The sequence below is a fragment of the Tamandua tetradactyla genome, chromosome 1, assembly GCF_023851605.1.
Source record: "Tamandua tetradactyla isolate mTamTet1 chromosome 1, mTamTet1.pri, whole genome shotgun sequence".
Lineage (NCBI taxonomy): Eukaryota > Metazoa > Chordata > Mammalia > Pilosa > Myrmecophagidae > Tamandua > Tamandua tetradactyla.
Genome location: NC_135327.1, coordinates 209,465,374 through 209,486,170, shown reverse-complemented (window position 1 = coordinate 209,486,170; position 20,797 = coordinate 209,465,374). Strand labels below are relative to the sequence as shown.

The window sequence follows — 20,797 nt, the reverse complement described above, 5'->3', positions numbered from 1 at the left end:
GTAAAAGATGATGGGAGTCAAAAATCTCAAAAGCAAAGTTCCAGCATATAAACAATGAAATATACATAATAACATAACATATTCAACATAATCAACATAACAAAGTTGTGTTCAGAAACTCTGGCAAAGTAGACAGAAATGAATTAGAGATGTGGGAGCTTTACAGTTGTCTTTTATTCTGCAAACTGCCCCTACCTGTTTAAAAATTCTCTGTAAGCTTACAAAATAACTCATCCTGTTTAATTTTTTTCTCAGTAGTTAGGAAAATATACTCCATTCTACTCTATTCTACCAATCTAGCCCATGAGCTAAGAAAAGTCATGAGAAAAATATGGATTAAAAAGAATTTGCCAAAATATCTATACATTTGCATTTGATACCAGAGATTTTTTTTAAATCATTCCAATAGCAAATTTCAATCAATTTAATCAGAACATAAGAAACAGAGAAAACCTATTATTAGAACCATTATTGGAACCTGTTTATATAATCAAAGATAATAACTTTCTTTTTAATTCAAATGTTCTGAAACACAACTTGACTGTGGTAGGAGGGAGGGGGCAGTTTGTGAAACAGAAGAGGATATAAAATGATTAAGACAGTGAGATGTAAGAATCATATTACAAATCAAAAGTACTATAAAAACAAAAGAAGAGTTAAAGAAAAGATTTCAACTTGTGTTATTTCCACCATTTTATAAATTTTGCTCATGAAATTTATAAAATACATAGTGTTTGATACAGTGGTAAGTTTATTAAATATTCTAATACTGAAACTAGATTAAAAATATAAGCAAAAGGAATTGTTATCTCTCACACTGCACTAAGAATTTATGAAGAGACTCAAACAAATTATTCAAAGGAAAACTGCAATCTTTCTACCTGCTAAGGTCTGTTACATGGCCTTATAAATTAATAAACAACGCTAACCTCCCAATCAAAGGAAAGCCACTACCCTACTGGATCAGAGAGGGGAAAAAAATCACATGGTGGAAGATATTTATAACTGAAACAATAAAATAACATCTGAAAAAGAAAAGCCTAAATACTTTAAAAGAAAAACCTCTGTTCATTGGCAATTTTTTACAAAAAAGAATGTGATAAACTTAATTTTTCAGTTAACTAAGGATTAACATATCTATGCACATATCCTTTAAAATATCAATGCTGCCATGAATGAGTACTCTGAATGTTAGGCATTTTTTATTTCAGCATATTGTTTAATGACACAGAATTATTTTCATTTTATTCATTTATTCAACAGGCTTTTACAGAACTTAATTATGGCAAAGTCACACACTAGGTGTCATTTTTAGTAATTGCTTTAATAAGAAATCTCACCACAACTGGCTTTTCCATGAAGACATTAGATGATTTTAAGCCAGAGTTAGCAACGAAGATTTACCAAAGCTGTGAGATCGGTAATTTTTCAGAGTGACGTATAACAACTAAGTGCCTTACCTTTGAAATTGTAAACCATGTCCAAAAAAATTGGGGTCACTAACTCTACACAGAGGCTTAAAATATTTCTCAGAAGTCATCCATGCTATTAAAATCATCCTACAAGACTACAAGCATGTAAATTTCCACCTTATAATATTTTCTTATCTTCATTAATCATTCATTTAAATAGGCCAAAACTGGGTTTCCACATATTTGATTTAATGGTATGTAATCTAACTGGGGTCATGTACATTAATTGCTTGGAATTTAGTAATCTAATTTAAAATGCCAGTTGTTCATGTCACTTAAACTGTACCATGAGATTTTACTTCCTGTTTTATTCAGACTACAGATTGAGATTAACACTATCTAGTCACTGTAGCTTAATTTAAATGGACATCAAATTAAGTTCTAATTAAAACTAAGCCCCACTGAATTAATACAAAGTTTTTTTTTTAATATAGTATCAGAATATAGCAAAGAAAAACATGACAGGACACTAGAATCAAGGAATTTCAACAATGCCTCTGACAAAGCATGATAAATTATGCAAAACCAAGGTCCCCAATAGCAAAATTTAGAATAATATAATGTTAACATTTTAACATGGTACATCTGTCTTTTGAAATGTAGTCTTTGCTACAATACATATATCTGTAGTATGAAATAACTCATACAGAACTGGTAAATAAGGAATAAAGTTAATGTGGGAATCACAGTTCATATTTCAGTTTCCCTTACACATTTAATATTTTACACTATCAAGTAATGCAAAATACGTTAAAGAAATTAACTGTTCAGACCTTATGTGTTGGTTTGAAGCTGTTATGTGCCACAGAAAATGCCACATTCTTTTTGATCCATTCCTGTGGGTATGGATCTATTATTCGTGGGAACTCTTGACCAGGTTATTTCAACTGAGATGTGATCCATACAATTCAAGGTGGATCTTAAAGATTTACTGGAGTTCTTTATGAGAGGACAAAAGGCAAAAAAAAAAAAAAAAAAAAGCCAAGGGTGCTTAGGAGAAAAGCCCTGGAGGATTTAGAGAAGACCCACAGAAGCTCAGAGATAAAGCTACCAGAACCAGCAGCTGAATGCAAGAGAACCCAGGAGCGAAGGACTAGCAGGCGCCAGCCATGTGCCTTCCCATGTGACAGAGGTATCCCAGATGCAGGCAATCTTTCTTCAGAGTCCAGTTATGGTCCTGGTGATGCCTTAATTGGGACATTTTCACAGCCTACCAACTGTAAATTACAAGTAAATAAATGCCCATTGTACAAGCCAATTCATTTCTGGTATATTGCATTCCAGCAACTTTAGCGAACTGAAATACCTTATTTCCAGCTCCTTCACCATCCTGGTCCTCCTCCAGCCAGACCTAGCCCACAATGCACGCAATAACGTGAATACCACAAAGCTAAAGTTATTGTTACCATCCAGCTCGCCTATCTTCACCTTACAATTTCACCAGCTCAAGTGAATGTGTGGTCGGCAATAATACACGACAGATGCAGTTTTCCACTCAGTTCAAAGAATGCCTTTCTGACAGGGCTGCCCTGGAAGGAATTTGGGAAGCAGACTGCTGAGTAGTATTGAGACAAGGCAACCCTTCATTCTGAGTCTGGTAGGGAGACTGTAGAGGCCAAACAAAGAATAAAGAGAATAGAGCAGACCCTGGAGCTACAATCAGTTCTGAGATGCAATTCTTAGAGAGTCCTATAGGGCTGGGATTTCAGGCACTTCCTCCTCTTCCTATTATCCTCAATTGTAGGAATATACTTCTCTCCTTGCCCGTTTCCTCTGACTGAGGAGATTCTCACCCAGCTTCCCATAAGTCCTGAGCCTGTGAGATATACGTGCTACTGCTAGTATAACCAGGTCTCTAAATGGGTGTACTCAGACATTCTAGAAGTGGAGCACACTGAGGTTGGCCCTGACCCTTTGTGGCTTAATCTGAACACAGTGGAATCCATTCAAACGCCAAGGTTCCTGAGTGAGTGATGTGTCCTGGTCTCATCTCCAGTGGCTCCAATACAGGATAGCCTTTGCCCACTAACCCCCAGCTCTTCTCTCTCAAGGCTCAAGAATTAGTATAGGCTCAGCACCTCTGCAACTGGACTGGCCCAAGGGGTCCAAGGAGTCCAAGTGCCATGCCAGACATGGCCATACTAGGCTAGCTCCAGTCTAGCCTCTGTGCATTATCTGGCCCCAGTTCAACCCCACACCTAATGCTCTGGGCTAGGGTCTACCTAGCTACTTATCCTTAAATCTATTTTTCCCAGAAATCTTGAAAATTTTTATGCACGAATCTGCAGGGATTTCCAGCAATCACTTAATCACATTACAGCAGTAATGCCTATATACTTTATTTTATATGTATCAAAAAGTAGCTGTATCTGTGAAATCAAAACAAGTTAAAGTAGCACTAAAGTCTATAAAACTAAATATATTTTTAGATTAGTTGGAAAAGTATCCCACTACCATATGAAGTTACTTTTAGGAAAAATACAGTCTTAAAAACATATCTGCTTCCTAGGGGGAAAAAAGCACAGCTATATTTCTCTAATAGTATATAACTGTTCTAAATGAAAATACAATGAATTAAGTAATACACATACTTTGATTTCATATCAGTTTCATAAAAAAAAATTTATTTTTGGCTAGTAACCAAATAGCATAAATTTTTCTAAGGGGATTAAGATTTTACTTTGTTAGTCAATAGGGTAAACCAAGTTATTCCAAAGAATAACTTGGCCTAGGTTTTTCCTAAGACTGAGAAGCATATTATATAATTTTAGCCAATTAATTATAAATTTAATATAAAGTCATTTGCTATTCCTTAGGACTTTAAAAATGCCAGAATAGCTTTGTTTCCACACTGCTAAATTCCTGTTTATTCAATCAGGCCACCAACTTAGCAACTGTTAATGAACATGTACATAATTAACACTCACCTATAATGTACTATGAAGGAAGAGTAGGATAAAAACAGAGGGCTTTCCCTAAGGGAGCTTGAAATAGCAAGTGAAAATTCAAAATGAATTTTAAACTGAAGATACATGAAATACAAGAACAGCAAAGAATATCCCGTAGTGAGCAGGCTGACTCTAATTCTTCCCCTGACAATAGCCAACAGCATGACTTTGTCAAGTCCTCTCAATTATGTGCACCTTGGTTTCCTTACCTGAAAAGATAAAAAGAGAAGTCTTGGAAGAAATGGTTCATAGATTCTGTGAAAACAAATGGCCAAGTAGAAAAGAATATCACAGGCACTGAGAAATTCAAGAAAAATAAAAGACATTAAAATGTAAAAAATAAAAAGATTTTAAAATCTTCAAGCATCTTAAGAAATAGACACAAACTTTGGGAATATGATAATGGCAAAGGTAAATTAAGCCAGATTACTGCTAAATAAATTACGCTGGTAAAATTTTGTTTTGAGGGTATGAGGGGGACAAATACTAGATGCCAATTATGTTCTAGGTATTGGGTTCTAGCTATATATCTATATACAGCAGGATATAAAACAAAGAACCTATACTTACAAAAACATATTCTAGTGAAAATAGATATATTTTCTATCATATATATTTCTATCATATAGTGACAAATGCAGAAAAATAAAGTAAGAAAAGGGGATAGGGATCAGGGTCAGGGGCAATGGTGGGAGGGACTGGAAACCATGGACAGAGAGGGATGATGTTTTATATAGGGTGGACAGAGAAAGCCTCTCTAACAATGTGACGTCTGAATAGAGACTTGAAGAAAGTAAAGTAAAGTGAGCCACGGGACAAATGGGTAATTGGGAACAGCAGGTGCAAAGGTCCTCACCAGAATATGCTGGGCTTGTCTCAGGAAGAGAACAACAGCATATGATGAAACAAGAGAAAACTGATGTCAAATGAAAAAAAGATTATGTGACCTAAGCAGGTACTAATACAGAGATGTGTATGTGTAATACACATCTTAAGACATTTTAAATGTATCTATCTCAAGGTAAAGCTCTTAATTTTTTCATTTCAACTTTAAACCTTTCAGTGGTATGCTGAGACACAGTCTTACAGAATATATAATCATCTGAAATCATCAGTTTAATTTCTTAGGCTGACTGGCTCTAGCCAAGATATAAATAATCTGACTTGAAACCAAATTCACTCCTACAAAAAAATATTTTAGTGTCTACTCTTATTAAGGCAATATAGAGACACAATGGTAAACAGGGCAAATAGTACACAGTCACACCCTAACAAAGCTTAAAGACAAGGGGAGGGGGCAGGCAGACATTAACCAACAAATCACACAAATAAAGGAAAACCTGAAAATCTGATTTATACTCTGAGGGAAAGGCAGATGATACAATAAAAGCACTCAGAGTGGGTGATGGAGATCAGGGAAAGCTTCTTGAGGAAGTAATAAGTGTGATTATAAGATGAAGTAAGGATTTAATATATATATAAAAGGGCAGGGTGGTGAAGGAGTTTTCAAGGCAGAGGAACTGGCATGAAAAATTCCCTGTGTCATGGGGGAATGTGGAAACCTGAAGAACTGAAAAAAGGCCAATATGGCTAAAGAACTGAGAATTACAAGATGAGGCTGGAGCATAGCGAGGTATCAAACCATGAAAGGCCTTATAAGCCATAACACTTTTAGTCCTTATTTCTAAGAGTAATGGAAAGTCCCTTAAATGTTTTAAGAAGGAAGGGTAACATCAATTTGGCTACAGTGGATAAAAGATGCACTGCACATGGGAGCTGAAAAACAAGGTATCAAGAATGAGCCCTAAGAGGGGTCCAAGGGTAATTTAGCAGCAGAATCCTCACCTGCTATGTGTTCAATTTCCTGCCCGTGCCCTTCCCCCCACACCCCACATCCCAAATTCAACAAATGGTGCTGCAATAACGGGACAGTCACATGGAAAAAGAATGAAATGTAACCCCCACCACACAGCCTACAAAAAAAAAAAAAGTAGAAGGGGATCAGGATGGCATTGGGAATTGATCATGAATGTGGCATTGACTATGCTGCATCTGAGGGGTCTGTGAGAAAACTAAATGAAAATGACTTAAAGAAGACAGTCAGTTACTGGACTGGCCTAAGCTAGAGATTTAAATCTCAATGTCACCTGTAAGTAGACACACGCAACTGAAGCTACTGGGATTGATGAAAACTACTTCATCCAAGGTTAGAAGCCTTTGTTTTATGTTCTGCCAGAACTTAGAACTGTGGGAATAAGTAAAAAAAAAAAATAATATCCTCCTGCAAGGATAAGTTGCAATCAATTTATTTACTAAAACAACAAAATGACCAGTTCAAATAGATATCTTTGCTTACTTTAATAGTCAAATTGTAACTTTTGATGTTTCAAAAGCTATAGAAAACCTAAAAATAATATCTAAGTTTATTTTCATATGACCTGAATTCTATCAAAGTTTTCAAAGGATCATTTTTAAGATAAGAAATAAACTACATAATAGTATATAGTAAATTGTCAAGTACTACACAAAAAAGAAATTATGAGTGAAACATGGTGGAAATCCATGCCCTCTCAATGTGAGCCTTATGTTAGCTACTAGATTCTTGTTCTTACCATGATTACACTGAGAACCTTTCTGCCTGCAGCAACGAGAAAAATAAGGCAAAAATAGAATCACAGAACCAGTACTCTACTTTGGGTCTACAAAACCAGGAATGGCTGAGAAAACAGTGTTTATAAAAGGGTCAAGGAAATAGTTTCACTGACCTATTCCTCAGAAAACTTTTGGCCCAAAATAAGTCTCCCAGAATTAAAAGCCATTTTTTAAGCGGTATAAAAAATTAACTACAAATAAATTATAAAAATTTGCATATATTAAAACAAGGAATAAACTTTTCAGGATCAGAAAATCCAAGGCAAATCCAGACCTTAAATGGAAAACCGCTCTATTCAACTATCACCTATTATTAACTATTTACTGAGTATTTACTACAGCAGGGTTTCTCAACCTCAGCACTACTGACATTTTGGACTAGACAATTCTTTCTTGTGGTGAGACTGTCCCATAAGATATTTAGCAGCTATAAAATATTTAGCTCTATAAGATATTTAGCAGCATCCTGGCTTCTACCCACTAGACGTCATAGCATCTCTTTCCCCACAACCCCCATCCCCTTCTGTGACAACCAAAATTATCTCCAGGCTTTGCCAAATGTCTACTGCAAAATCCCTCAGGTGGAAAACCACTATACTAGACCTAGAGGGACATCAAAGAAGATACAACCCTACTTTCTTCTGAATAATTGGAGAACAAGCCATATATAGCAAAGCAAGAAATGGGGAAAAAGAGGGTAAATCTATAAAATCGAGCCAATGACTAACTGTATTCTTATTTCAAAAATTAAAGAATGTTAAGGGTTCAACTATAAATTAAGTGTTGCTATTCCTTAAATGCAAAGGTTATAAAGTATAAAGCATTTCAACTACTGGCAAAACTTAGAAAAATTTTTGAAAAATGAAAGATTAAAATGCCTGTTGTCTTCTCCTTGGACTGTAATCTTCAGAGGGTTTTAGCCAAGTCAAATTTCAGCTAACATTCTGCTAAATTAATTAAAAAGTGTCAACAAAAGATCATATAGCCCTATGTTAATGAAATGCTAAAAGACATAAGGTTTTTAATAAATCACAATCTTGACAGGTATTGTAGGACGTCAAAAGAAAAAAAACTGGCAAAGAGGCAGCAGTTTTAAAAGCACTCGTAGACCATGGGCCCCACAGGGAATTGGTGTGCTACTATTGCTCATTGGAAAAGCTTCAGACTCTGCCAAACTCCAGCAAAACTCATTTATCTTGTCGAAGAGAGCAGCCAAGCATACACTTCCAGCTGACAGCATGGCACCTTCTCACCACACACCACTGCCTGATCTGGAACATTCTGCTCCCTCCGTGGGTCTCAATCAATGGAAATACTGTAATGCTAGCACTCCTCATTAGGACTAACAGCTGTCTTCCCAGTCACACAGAGACACAAAACTGTTTTGCATAACAATCTGCTGAAATTTCACGGCTAAGAAAAAAAATATATGATGTGGAAAATGCTGGACCATGAAATGCTGATGCAGTGAGCTTTTCTGGCACCACATCAAAAATTGACTGTGGAGTTTCTTTTCCTTATTTTTTAAATGTAGCTTCCTACAAGATAAAGTGTTATTTTTTATTTGAAGAGCAGACCAGTTTGCTCACAGAAGAACAAGCACTTTTTAGGTAGAAAATGACATGATGGCAAAGAGCATCTCTTTCCTTAGAACACAGGCTTAATTAATCTTTTCAAGTTACATAAAAACTGATCTTTAAAAAGAGTATCTATGAACATATCATTGTTACTTTAGTACTTTGGTCAGTCAATTATTAAAGTATGTTATAGTATTAATATAAAGGTGCAAGTAAAACACCCATATAGTACAAGGTCCAACAGATTCTGATACTAAACATACATTATGATCCAGAATTAGTAACCAATGTATATTCTACAAACCAAACCAGAATTTCTAATACATTTGTATAGAAGAATGGCCCAGAATTGGAATGTTTTTTTTCATGTACAAAGTAATCATATCACCAGATACCTTTCTGACCATCATTTTTTCAAACTATTTTTTTTTAATTCAACTTTTAACAGATGAAAGAAATTTTCACTCTTAAAACCCATGTATTCTAAATTAACTGACATTCCAGGTTCTCGGGAAGTAGACTCTTCTTTAGCCTTCCCTATTACATGTGCTTTACAGAACTCATATAAGCCTGTATTTTAAGAACTCAGACATCTAAATGAGATGGAAAGCTCATCCTAAGTGAAACACACTTCTGAATCTTCCCTGATGACCAACCCCCAAGAGCTAGTTTAAAATAAAAATAATTAAAGGGAAATGCCAAACTTGTACCACATGATTCTTTTTCAATATCGAAATTCAACTCTTCTTTATAAAACACAAATTAATTTCAAATAACTTGCAGCACTCACTCAACACTCTCACTCATTTACACTACTGTCTAAACTTCTTTCTTCAGGATTAATTGAGAGATTGCCAATCTAAATTACTAGTCTATGGAGTTGTTTGTTCAACAAATATTTACTAAGCACTCACTACGTGCCAAGTGATTAGTGTGAGAGAATATACAATAAAGAAGGGGACAAAATCTTTGTCCTTCTGACTCCCAGGATGAGTCTGGCCCTGTAACCATGGCATCAACAATGCTATCCTGAAAAAAAGGGGGAAAAGAAATGTAACCAATAAGGTATTAGTGGCTGAGAGAGTTCAAATAGAGTCGAGAGGCTACACTGCAGTCACTCTTATACATACGTTTTCAGTTAGACATTGCTACCTATCATAACTTGCCAAACTCCAACCAAAACCATTCCTGCCAATCCTAAAGAACTCCTAGGGCATTATATAAGATTCTACAAAGGTTCCATGCACTAGGGTAACTCTCCAAAACCTACCACCTCCAGATGGAACTAGTTCCATCCCCCTATTCCATATTATCACCAACCTTTTCCAACATGAAAAAGTTAGAATGGGCATAGCTCAAAAATCTCTTGAGAATGGGAGAAAGATCAAAGATGATGGTAGAGTTATACAGAGAAGGTCAGGTCTAACAAATGAGTTATGAGTATTGAATCACTGATACTTCTTTTAGCCCCCAATACCTTAGAGTGGCTATAAATAAAAACCTAAAATTGTAGAATTGCAACCCATACCAAACTGTGAAATCTATTCTATAACTAATTGTTGTGATGTACTTTGAAATGTATTGCACTTTTATGTACTTATGTTATTTAAAGAGAAGGAGGAGTACAACAGAGAAGACAGGATTTAACAAATGAGTATGACTGCTGAATCATTATATTGATATTTCTGTCGGTCTCCAGTGTCTTGGAGCAGCTAGAAGAAAAACAAAATATCATGAACTGTAACCCATACCAAACTTTAAAATCTGTTCTATAACTATTTGTTAAAAAGGTACTTGGAAATTTATTGCTTTTTTGTATATATGTTATATTTCACTATTTTAAAAAAAAGTTAAAAAACAAAACTTTGCCCTGGTGACATTTACATTCCAGAGGAGAAGACAGGCAATAAAAAGTGTTTTTAATGAAATACAGTGAAGCATTAGAGTATTCAATATAATTCTAATGCCTAAAAATATGCTATTGAAAGAGATCAGGCCAAAGTTACCAATAAGATTTTTTTTAACATGGGCTAGGCACCGGGAATCGAACCCGGGTCTCTGGCATGGCAAGTGAGAACCTTGCCACTGAGCCACCGTGGCCTGCCCACCAATAAGCTTTTGAAATAACCATCTTTATTAATACACACAGATAAAAGCTCCTAAAGTGGTTTTAATAGTGCTTCAAAACAATGTATTTGGTTAACTTGACTAAATTCTTCTCAAGATTTTACTAAATTAGTAAGATGCTTAATCACAGATTTATTCAAAGATGATATTCATAAAACCTGGTTTTAAATTACAAAGGAGTTAAAATTAATAAAATCTGTATAATAATTGCAATTTTGCAATATCAGAGGTCAAGGCTGTAATCTGTTTTCTGTGAAATATAGTCATTCGTTCTCATTCTTAGTAAGCAAACTATTTGAAAATCAACCACAAATGAGTTTTAAAGAGTTATAATTACATCAGTGATAAGTGGAATTATTAAGTTTAAATTTGGTGAGGAATATCTTCTTCAGCTTTTAATAACCTAACTTTTCATTCACTTTTTTCCTGGGTCTAAGATGTTCCCTGTTACATGCTTATCAATTAACAATAGCCAATACCTCATTATCACTGTTACATGATACTGTGTATAAAACTTGGTAAGGGAATTTCAAAAAATTCAAAGAATCTAGGTAATCTTCCAAAAGGAAATATTTTATATCAGCTTTTAAAGTAATATGATACATACAAATTCCATTCATTAGACTAATTAGAAGAAATTAAAGTCAAATATATTAGGAACTACAAGACTTTTACTCTCAACATATTAACAGATTAACCAAAAACTGCAAAGCAGAAGAAAGGTCACTATCATTTCAACAGATTTTTTTTAAAAAAAATAGAAGAAATAGTGTATATATTGCAAGAGTGCCGGAGCTGGAAGTAAGAGTGCAAAATTCTTAGTTCCATATTAAGTACTCACAGAACCTAGGAAAGTCATCTTTTTGTAAAATAAGGAGGTTGACTTTTAAGTGTTTTTAAACTTAAGAATGGGCTGCCTCCATTTAGCTAACACTAGGCTACCTGTATTTAAGACCCATTATAGCTCTAGAATTATGTGAGACTGTATCAAAACTATATGAATATGCCTATAAAATAATATATCCTATATATAATATAACATATCTATAAATAAAATAAGCCATAACTAACCTCTCACTGATACACAAATTGATGTTAATTTGGTAACTATGTTTTGAAACAACTGTTTTTTAATTAGGTTATCTATGATTCTACTACTCATTGAAGGAGGCTTAAAAGCAAATAGTCATTTAGCTCCAGGGAAGCATTAGTGGGTTCCACACTTAAGAAGGGAAAGAAAGAATGAAAGCCAAATTTCATTTTTAAAAAGTACAGAATTAGTTATCACAGTTCTCTAACACCTTGTACATCCTTATTCATTAGAGAACCACCCAAGTGAAATATTTTTCTAAGAACATGTGGAATGCGTGTATTTTAAGTATCTCTCTTATCTTCTGATGACTGACATGAAAGGACCCAGCTGATATCCATTATACAAAATATGAAAAAGTCCACATCATCCAGAAAACCTTTCAGTGCTCACAAAAGGGTGATTTCTGCCTCAGAAAGCCAAGAACCTAACAGAAGACCAGATCATCGGATGAAACCTACAAGAAAAAATATTCCTGAACTGGGAACCACAGTTGCACTGGCACAAACATGTAACTCTGTTTACCTGACAACATAATTGGATATAGGCTGTTACAGTAATGGGGAGGGGGCTTGATAACCATAAAATGTCTTAATGGGATAAGGTTATTAGGCCTTGGCCAAAATACTCTCCTTTAAGCTAAGGTTCAGATATTATAATGAATAACTCATTGAAGATAATAAGCCTTCCAAAGATGTGCCAAGTTACAGAGTCCTCTGTCCTTTTCTGCATTACTGAAGGACTTCATGTAGGCCACAAATACTAATATGAAAGGAAATGCAGTAATTGGTATCATTGTTTCCTTAGCAAAAATATTTTCACAGGCCAACCCACAACCAAATTAAATTCGAAGGTCAGCTTAACTTCCATGGATAATCATTGTAATTTTACCCTGGCAATTCCTCAAAATTCCCTTGGGTCCATCTCTTGTTTTCTTTGTATTCACTTGGCAAAACCACAACCTAATTAAACCCAACTCTCTGCTTACTTCATGCTTGTACTTGGACAGCTGAACAAAACTGAAGAAAAACACACAACCATGCTGATTGGTTCCATCTTAAATTTACGGCCATGTACCAGAAGTGGGCCCTTAATGCCACCCTACAATCATCTTATCTACTCCTGTTACTTTCCTTCTCCTAGAGAACTACTGCACATCTCCTCTATTCTACAGCCCCATACAAATCCCTTCTGCTCCTCACTTTCAGTTTTCTACATCAGAGCTTCCACACACAACCAACTTCCAGGAAAGCAAAAGCAAAAACAAAAACAAAAGCATCACAAAAAGCAGAGACCCACATTCACTAAATGCCAACATCTGCATGATATATACAGCCTTTCTGTCTATTGCATGACATGACTTATCTATGATACTATTGACAACCAGTCCTTTTACCTCTGGACTAAATCCCGTCACTTCTGACTAAAGAATGTGGCTGCAACAATAATCCTCTTCCCTATTCCCTACTATCATCAAATATTGACACTACTGAATCATTCTATTAGAATACACACACTGTTTTTCCTTCATCTTAAAAAACAAAACACAAAAAACTTCTTGACCCACTTCTTTCAACAAACACTATCCCACTTCTGTGGGCTCTCTGCAGACAACTCCTTGAAAAAGTTGCATGTTCTCACTGTCTACACCTCTTCTCTTAAACCACATGAATCAGGTTGATGCCATGACTCCACAATAAAGCTTGTGTCACAATCATCAAAGATAGTAACACTAAATCTGATGGCCAGTGCTCAATTTACTTTACTGATAGGAAAGGAGTTGCTTATTCCTTTCTTGATTCACTTTCATAACTTGCTTTTGCAACACCACAATCCTAGTTTTCCTTATCTCTTACTGACTGTGCAATTTTATCATTAGTTGGTAGAAATTAATTTCCTGATCCATCTTCTTTTTAAATTGCAACTCATAATAAAGATGTGTCTTAAAACAACTGCTTCTTGTGAAACACGTACTTTTGTAAAAAATATAGTGCCTAAATATTTTCAAGATCTCCCCACAGTAATTGTTACTGAAAAAAACAGAATACCAATGCCTATCAGAAATTCTAGGAGCAAAATATGGCACATTTAAGATACAGTGCTTTCTTTCTCAAATTAGAAGACAAATTCTAAAAATTCTTTTTGTTGTCAACTAAATTAAGCTGTTTTTATTATACTGATTCTACTTACTATTTTGAATGCCTAAAAACAAGATTTTAAGTTAGGTCCATTTAACAGCATGCTGCTGAAGGACACAAGAACCCTCCCAAATTATTTCCTTAGCAGGGCTAATGAGTATCATCTTGACTATTATGTAAGAGGTGGAAAACAACATTATAGAAATAGTTAACTGTGGTGTGCCTGAACTACGTAACATAGCATTCAATTCTATGTTATTTTGATTTGTTCTATTTTTCATGCACTTCCTCTGTCTTTCCAGGAATATTTAGACTACTTACAGATATAGACCAATTCTCACACGACCTACATTCACAGGGCTATATACGTACATATTTATGTTGCTGACTTATCTTGCAACAAGACCTCTAAGAATATAGAAGAAAATTCCTAAAGTCTGTGCAGTCATGTACTTTCTTTCTAGGAGTAGCCCTCAGACCCTTATTCAGACTTAATTTTTATTTTTACTTTTTTTTTGCATGGGCAGACACCAGGAATCGAACCCAGGTCTCCGGCATGGCAGGCAGGAACTCCGCCTGTTGAGCCACCATGGCCTGCTCTAATTTTTATTATTGTAACAGTTTAAAATATATTAGAAAAAAATATATATTAGAAGCAATAAATAAGAGGAGGAATTGGAGGTTGAAAGAGAATGTTAAGATGCTAATACACAAATATACATACACACACAAACCTACAAAAAGCAGAGACCCCTTTGGGTCCATAAATGGCATATTTTGTGACCACTTATTATAATGGCACAATAAAAACATGTGATTCCTGAAAGTATCCATATCTCCCTTTACTCACACATACCACACAAAGAATATCAAAAAAGGCATGCCCATAATTAACTCAAGCCATCAAGAAAAGATTATTTTAGGGGAAGTATCCTCTGGTAAGCAGTAGCAACTACTGAATTATTATTATCATTTTTTTTTTGAGAAAGACTTTCATCAAAAAGTCTTTGGATGAAAAAATATATATATTTTTTAAGTTTTGGTTGAGGGATTACTGGAAAATCACATCTTTGGAACATCTCACTTTCCAAAGATGCCAGTTAAATGAAGTGTTACTCTACCCTATTACCAAGCTTCAGAACTCTGCAGCTCAAAATGCAAAGCAAAGAATTCAGGCAGTGACTGAATGTCAGAGGTAGTAAGAAGCAATGTCAGATGCTAACCAAGCGATAGGCTTCACCTGAGTTAAATATGGACCAGGCTGTCAGTCTCGTACTGGTGTGTGCACGAACCAAATACAGAGATATTGCACCATCTTTTCCAAAAATAAACTATATATTTTAGCAGTGTTTCCATTCTCCCAGTAATCTATACTGTTACTCAGTTATGATTTCTGCCAACACACAGAATCTTATCAAGTACATTTTATGTCTGTCAGAGATGTATTTAAAGCACCTCACAGTTAAGTTTTCAGTCTGTGTTAAAAACAATTGTTTTTTAAGTCATCTCAATGAAAAGTAAGGCACACTGATAGCTAACAACAAAGCTGTTCAATTGGACTGATTTAAATGCACGTATTTCCTGGTCTTTATTAGTTACTGAAGAGCCCTTCTTAAATGAGAAATGTTAAAAAGGGTAAAATGGAGAAATATTAAATCTCCCCTTACTTTGAATATTATATCCTGATTTGGAAACAACGTTAAAATGCATCAACAGGGGACTGGTTAAATAAATTATGGCAAACTCAAACTACAGATTAACAGGCAGAGATGAAAAGAAATGAGGTGTTAGTTTATATGTACTGATAGAAAATCTCTAAGAGCTAAGTGAAATGCAATGATACTTGCAAAAAGATCTCATTTATAGAAAAAGAATTATGTAGGAGTATACATGCATGCAGATGTATACTTTTAGCAGCTTAGCAACACATTGTGTTTACTAATGTCTCTCTTATCACTTCCATGATTTTAGGGCAAATCTTTCACTAATTAATACAAACTAATCCCTAAATAACACATCTTAATAAAATCATTGATGCTAGATCACATCTTCTGCCAGCTCCTGTTCCATTATATTCTTCTATATATAGAATCGGAGCATCATATTTAGACTAATAAAGATGAGAAAAATTAAAAGGGATCAATATATTGAAAATTTACACTGTTAGCATATTAGCCCTTATGGCAGTAATTCACAGTTTGGGGGTTATGACAATCTCAGATGTCAACCAATTATTACTAAGAATAGTGTAAGTCTAAACTTTGTCAAAATAAAATATTTTTAATTCAGCTAATTTAAAAATGATAGAACAACCATTCTTTTCAGACATATGGAAAAGGTGAAATAAAATTGAGATGGAATTTTAAGTTAAAAAAGGCATAAGCATAGTAGTTTTGTGGCCACTGTGATTCTATTAATCATTTTATTTCTCAGATAATTTACATCCTAAGAAACAATATTGGAGTATCCTTCAGTCCCTAAGAAGAAAGCAAGCAAAAGAATACCTGTTTTCCTGCCTTTCCTCTTCACAGATCAGGGCTTAAAAACAATCACCAAAAGTAAAATAGACTTCATAAATCATGCTTTGTCTACCAAAATCTAGTCACCTGCCTCCAAGGCAGTCTTCCAACAGAATGCTACCTAGTTGATACCATATGGCTATATACATACAATATGAAAATGAGGATGCTGACACGTACCAAATATAAAATTCAATTATAATTAAAAATGTTGAATTTTCTAAAGAATTTTTCTTTTTATAAAACTGTTGATGTACCATATCACAAAATTCACAAGCTATTTTTATCTTCGTAAGTGTATAATATAGAATTTAATATTAATCTAAATATCACTCCCAAGTATCTGGCAATGAAAATGCTGTAACTTTAAAGCAAATATCATTTTTCAACCGTGATTTTTAAAATATTTTGTTATATGTGGTGTTTTGTTTTCTTTAGCAGAGCCAAAGTTCATATTTTGTGAATATGGAAAGAAGAGAAGAAAAAAAGGAAGGAAAGAATAAATTTTGCATTCTCAAATATTTTATCTCTGTTGAACTAATTTCAGATTTTTTTTCAATGCCAAAGTTTATACATACTTGTAAATATTGCCAGAGTGGTATAAATTGGAGTCATCAGCTCACTCGCTCATGAAGTTTAATGACCAGTAACTGCCTCAACTGCCAGTTGCTTTTCATAGCAAATTAAACCAAACAAAACAAAACAAAAAAGAAAATCCTATCAAGTACCGCAAGAAAAGAGGGATAGTGCTGAGAGGCTAGAAAGTCATGAGAACCAAAGTTATAATCCCTTTGTTAAAGAACAATCCAAATGGGTATCCTACATTTTCCTTTAAAAGGAGAGTTAGTGGGTTAGTGGACTTAACCTAAACATAAATTTTATAACAATAAGAACCTTTTACAAAAAGTTATATATATCTATAATCCATACAGTAAGAATTTATTCAGAGTCCATGCTGAAATTATTTCTATTTTTACGCAGCCCAACTCTAGAAAGCTATATAAAACAATACAGTAGAGTATAATCACTGATAAGAATTTTAAAACAGCTAGGCTTATTTAATTATATTGTCTTGTGAAAAACACATGAATATGTAAGGATTTAACTTATTTCAGAGAAAAGGCATTTCATTTCCAGCTCTTGAAGATTAAGGCATAAATGTATGACAAACTGCTAAGAATTGAGATTCCTATACCATCCAAAATTTCAAATTAAATATTTCTATTATTTACAGGCATAGCATATACTATGATTTGCTATTTGCAGTATTAAAATTACTTTTTAAATAAATTGATACACACTCGCAACTAGTCATATAATAAATTTAGCCACAGTTATACCAGGTAAACCCTGCTACACTGAAATTCATATTATAATAAAAAAGATTTCATATAAAAATAAATATAATGCATCAAAAAAGAAAAGACTTACTCTAAAAATTTAAGAGGAAAGTATCAAAGCTTAAATCAGAGAGTTTTATCCCTATTCAGCAAAAATAATGACTACAAATTTCAAGGAGTCTATTTGGCTATATTTTTTTCCCTTACAATGAAATGTTACATTTCAAACCTTACTTTCTAAGAAAGGCATAAAAGTCAGAGATAACAGTAAAAGGAAATTAAGAGGAAAAAATTTCTCTCCAGCTCCTAGAGAAAAGAGATTTTAAATATTGAAGCCTATCTATATAGCTACTTCTTGGCTGAAGAAAATCAATACACAGAAATTCAAATTAACTTGGTAGTTAAGTGGATTACATTATAAAATGTCAGATTCTAATATCTTTTACTAAAGAATTTATGCTGAGATGTTAATAAACAAAAATAGGACCTAAGATAAAATTTTGCAAAGTGTGTTTCACACAGTATCAATACGAATTATGTGAGAAGAGATTTTTATGGTCACTGTTTAAGCAAAAAAAACCCCTCACATATGACTTCTGAAGCCTTCACCAACCTTACTTCTACAGCAAACTTTTTAAGAAAGTCATGTCTGTGTTTTGCTTTTAATGTTCAAGAAAAGATACAGGTTAAGAGAAATTAAGTAATTACACTGAAAAACCAACAGAGTTACTTACTATTTTAGAAGATAACACTATATACCTAAAAAACAGTATAGCTTAAAAATGAAGTCATAACAGAGCATTTCAATTTATATCTTTAAGGTACCAGACACTGTGCTAAGTACTAGAAGTACAGGAGCTAATCTTTCTAAAGTCACAGAGCCCTTTGAGAATATGTTGAAAGCAACAGGCTGCCTTGGGGATGCAAACAAAACAACACAATACCAGGGGGCCCATGGATGCCCATTAGAATGCCAGTCCTTGGACCACTATGGAAAAGCCTCTAGAGTACAGGACCCATCAGAACAATGGATTTGAAGGGGAAAAGTCTTCAGCAGATGATCTGGGATTTGTTTTTCAAGTCATATTCAGAACATTATAGATAACTGATTAAACTGAAAATACTTCGGACAAAGGTCATTCCTTCTCTCTTAATTGACTTTAATAAAGGTAAGCCTCTGAGTGGGTATTCATTTATATACATTCACAAAGATAATGCCTTCTGTAGGTTTTATTTGTTATATAGGCTCTAATCAATGGAACGCATGCTGAAGACAGAAAGTAGAACAGCTATTTACTAAGATTCCTCAGATGAAACCCCATGAAATGTCTCCATTTCTTTTCTAAATCTGAGGTTTTCTAGAGGCTTACTGCCAATTGAATATTACGAAACATATTGTACTAAATAAAGGAGTCTGCAGCTCCATCTGCTGACAAAATCTTAAAACTATTGTTAAAAACTATTCCACGTGTTAAGTGAAAAATCTTCAAAGGCAGTGGCCTCACTAAAACAGATCTGACTAGTAACAGAGATGAGATGCTTCCTTGTCTATCTACTTCTTAATGGTGTTAATGAATATGGATGCAGAGGAGTAAAAATTCAGAATGATGTAAACCTTTGGCCTCTCAACATAGCAAAAGTGCAACTCTTAACAAGGTCCCATCAATTTAAAAGGCTTAAAAAAGATTAAAGTTTCCCTTCTTTGATACTAACAGTAAAGAAATTAGTACCAAAAAAAAGAATTTTTGAAACTTATTTTTGGATCTACACATCAACAAAATATGCTAGCACATGCTAACTTAAATTTAAAAAGAGAACTATAAAGAATGTGGACAGCTGCCCCTGTACATATATTTTATTTTCATTAAAAAATTCACTTGCTCTTACAGTCAAAATGAATGTAAACATAATTTATTTCTTAGAAGGTTTGAATGGGAATAAAAGACTCAAGTGAACTTACATAACTCCAAGTTTACTCTAATTCTGCACCTGATTCCATTAAAAAAAATCCCTAAAAAAACTGTATACTTAAACGTCCCCATTAAACATAATTACATTCCTCCTATGTACCTCTCCAAAAAGCAACCACTATTTCATGTATTTAACAAACAAATGGGTAAATGTAAATATGGACTAGATACTAGATGACATTACAGAATCTTTAATTTTCTTAGGTGGTTAATGGTATTCTATAGTTATTTAAAAAAATGACCTATTCTTAAAAGATTAGGAGGCAACGTGTCAAGACATCTGCAACATATTTCAAAGGGCTCAGCAAAAAAAAAAGTTTGTGTGTGTGTGTGTATCTATATATATATAGATAGATAGGTATAGGTATATCTAGATATATATATAGATACACACACACACACATACAAAATGGTAAAGGTATACAGGGAAAGAAAACAAAGTGGTGAAATAAAAACAACTAGTGAATCTAGGTGAAGGGTAATTGGATATTTATTTTATTACTCACTCAACAGTGCTTCCAGAATATATCCTGAAAATACGTTTAAGAACAATAAAAACTAGACATAAAAAACCCCAGTAAGATTACTCTTAAATGTGGTTGTAAAACAGTCCTAGTCTTACCATTCTCGGTAAATGATATGACCATCCATCTATTACTCATTCCACAAACCTTAGAATATCTCGTGATTCTTCTCTTTTAAACATCCTCCCCTCTCCACCTACCCCCCAACATATCCACTGCCCTATTCTATCCTCTAACCTATTTTTCAAAAGATCCTCAGAGTCTTTGCTTAATCTCCTAAATTCCTTGAAATCTTCAAAAATCAAGCTTAATGTTTAGGAAAAGAAGAGACATTCTGAAAGAGTGGAATTGAAAATTAAGGTAAGAATTAAGTTTTAATGTCAGCCCACAAAGCTTTTAATTTAAAAGTTAAGAATAAATATCTACAACAATAACTACTT

The 20,797-nt window shown here is 34.0% G+C and overlaps 1 protein-coding gene and 1 long non-coding RNA gene across 6 annotated transcripts in view; both read right to left on the bottom strand.

Moving 5' to 3' along the window:
- On the bottom strand, positions 1-20,792 carry LOC143676110 (uncharacterized). Its single transcript, XR_013171830.1, has 3 exons — positions 17,102-20,792; positions 4,400-4,629; positions 1-3,001 (listed from the first exon to the last, which is right to left on the bottom strand). It is a non-coding gene; the product is annotated as an uncharacterized LOC143676110 (long non-coding RNA).
- Positions 1-20,797, bottom strand: part of WDR37 (WD repeat domain 37) — a 127,395-nt gene that overhangs the window by 16,757 nt on the left and 89,841 nt on the right. The window lies entirely within an intron of this gene.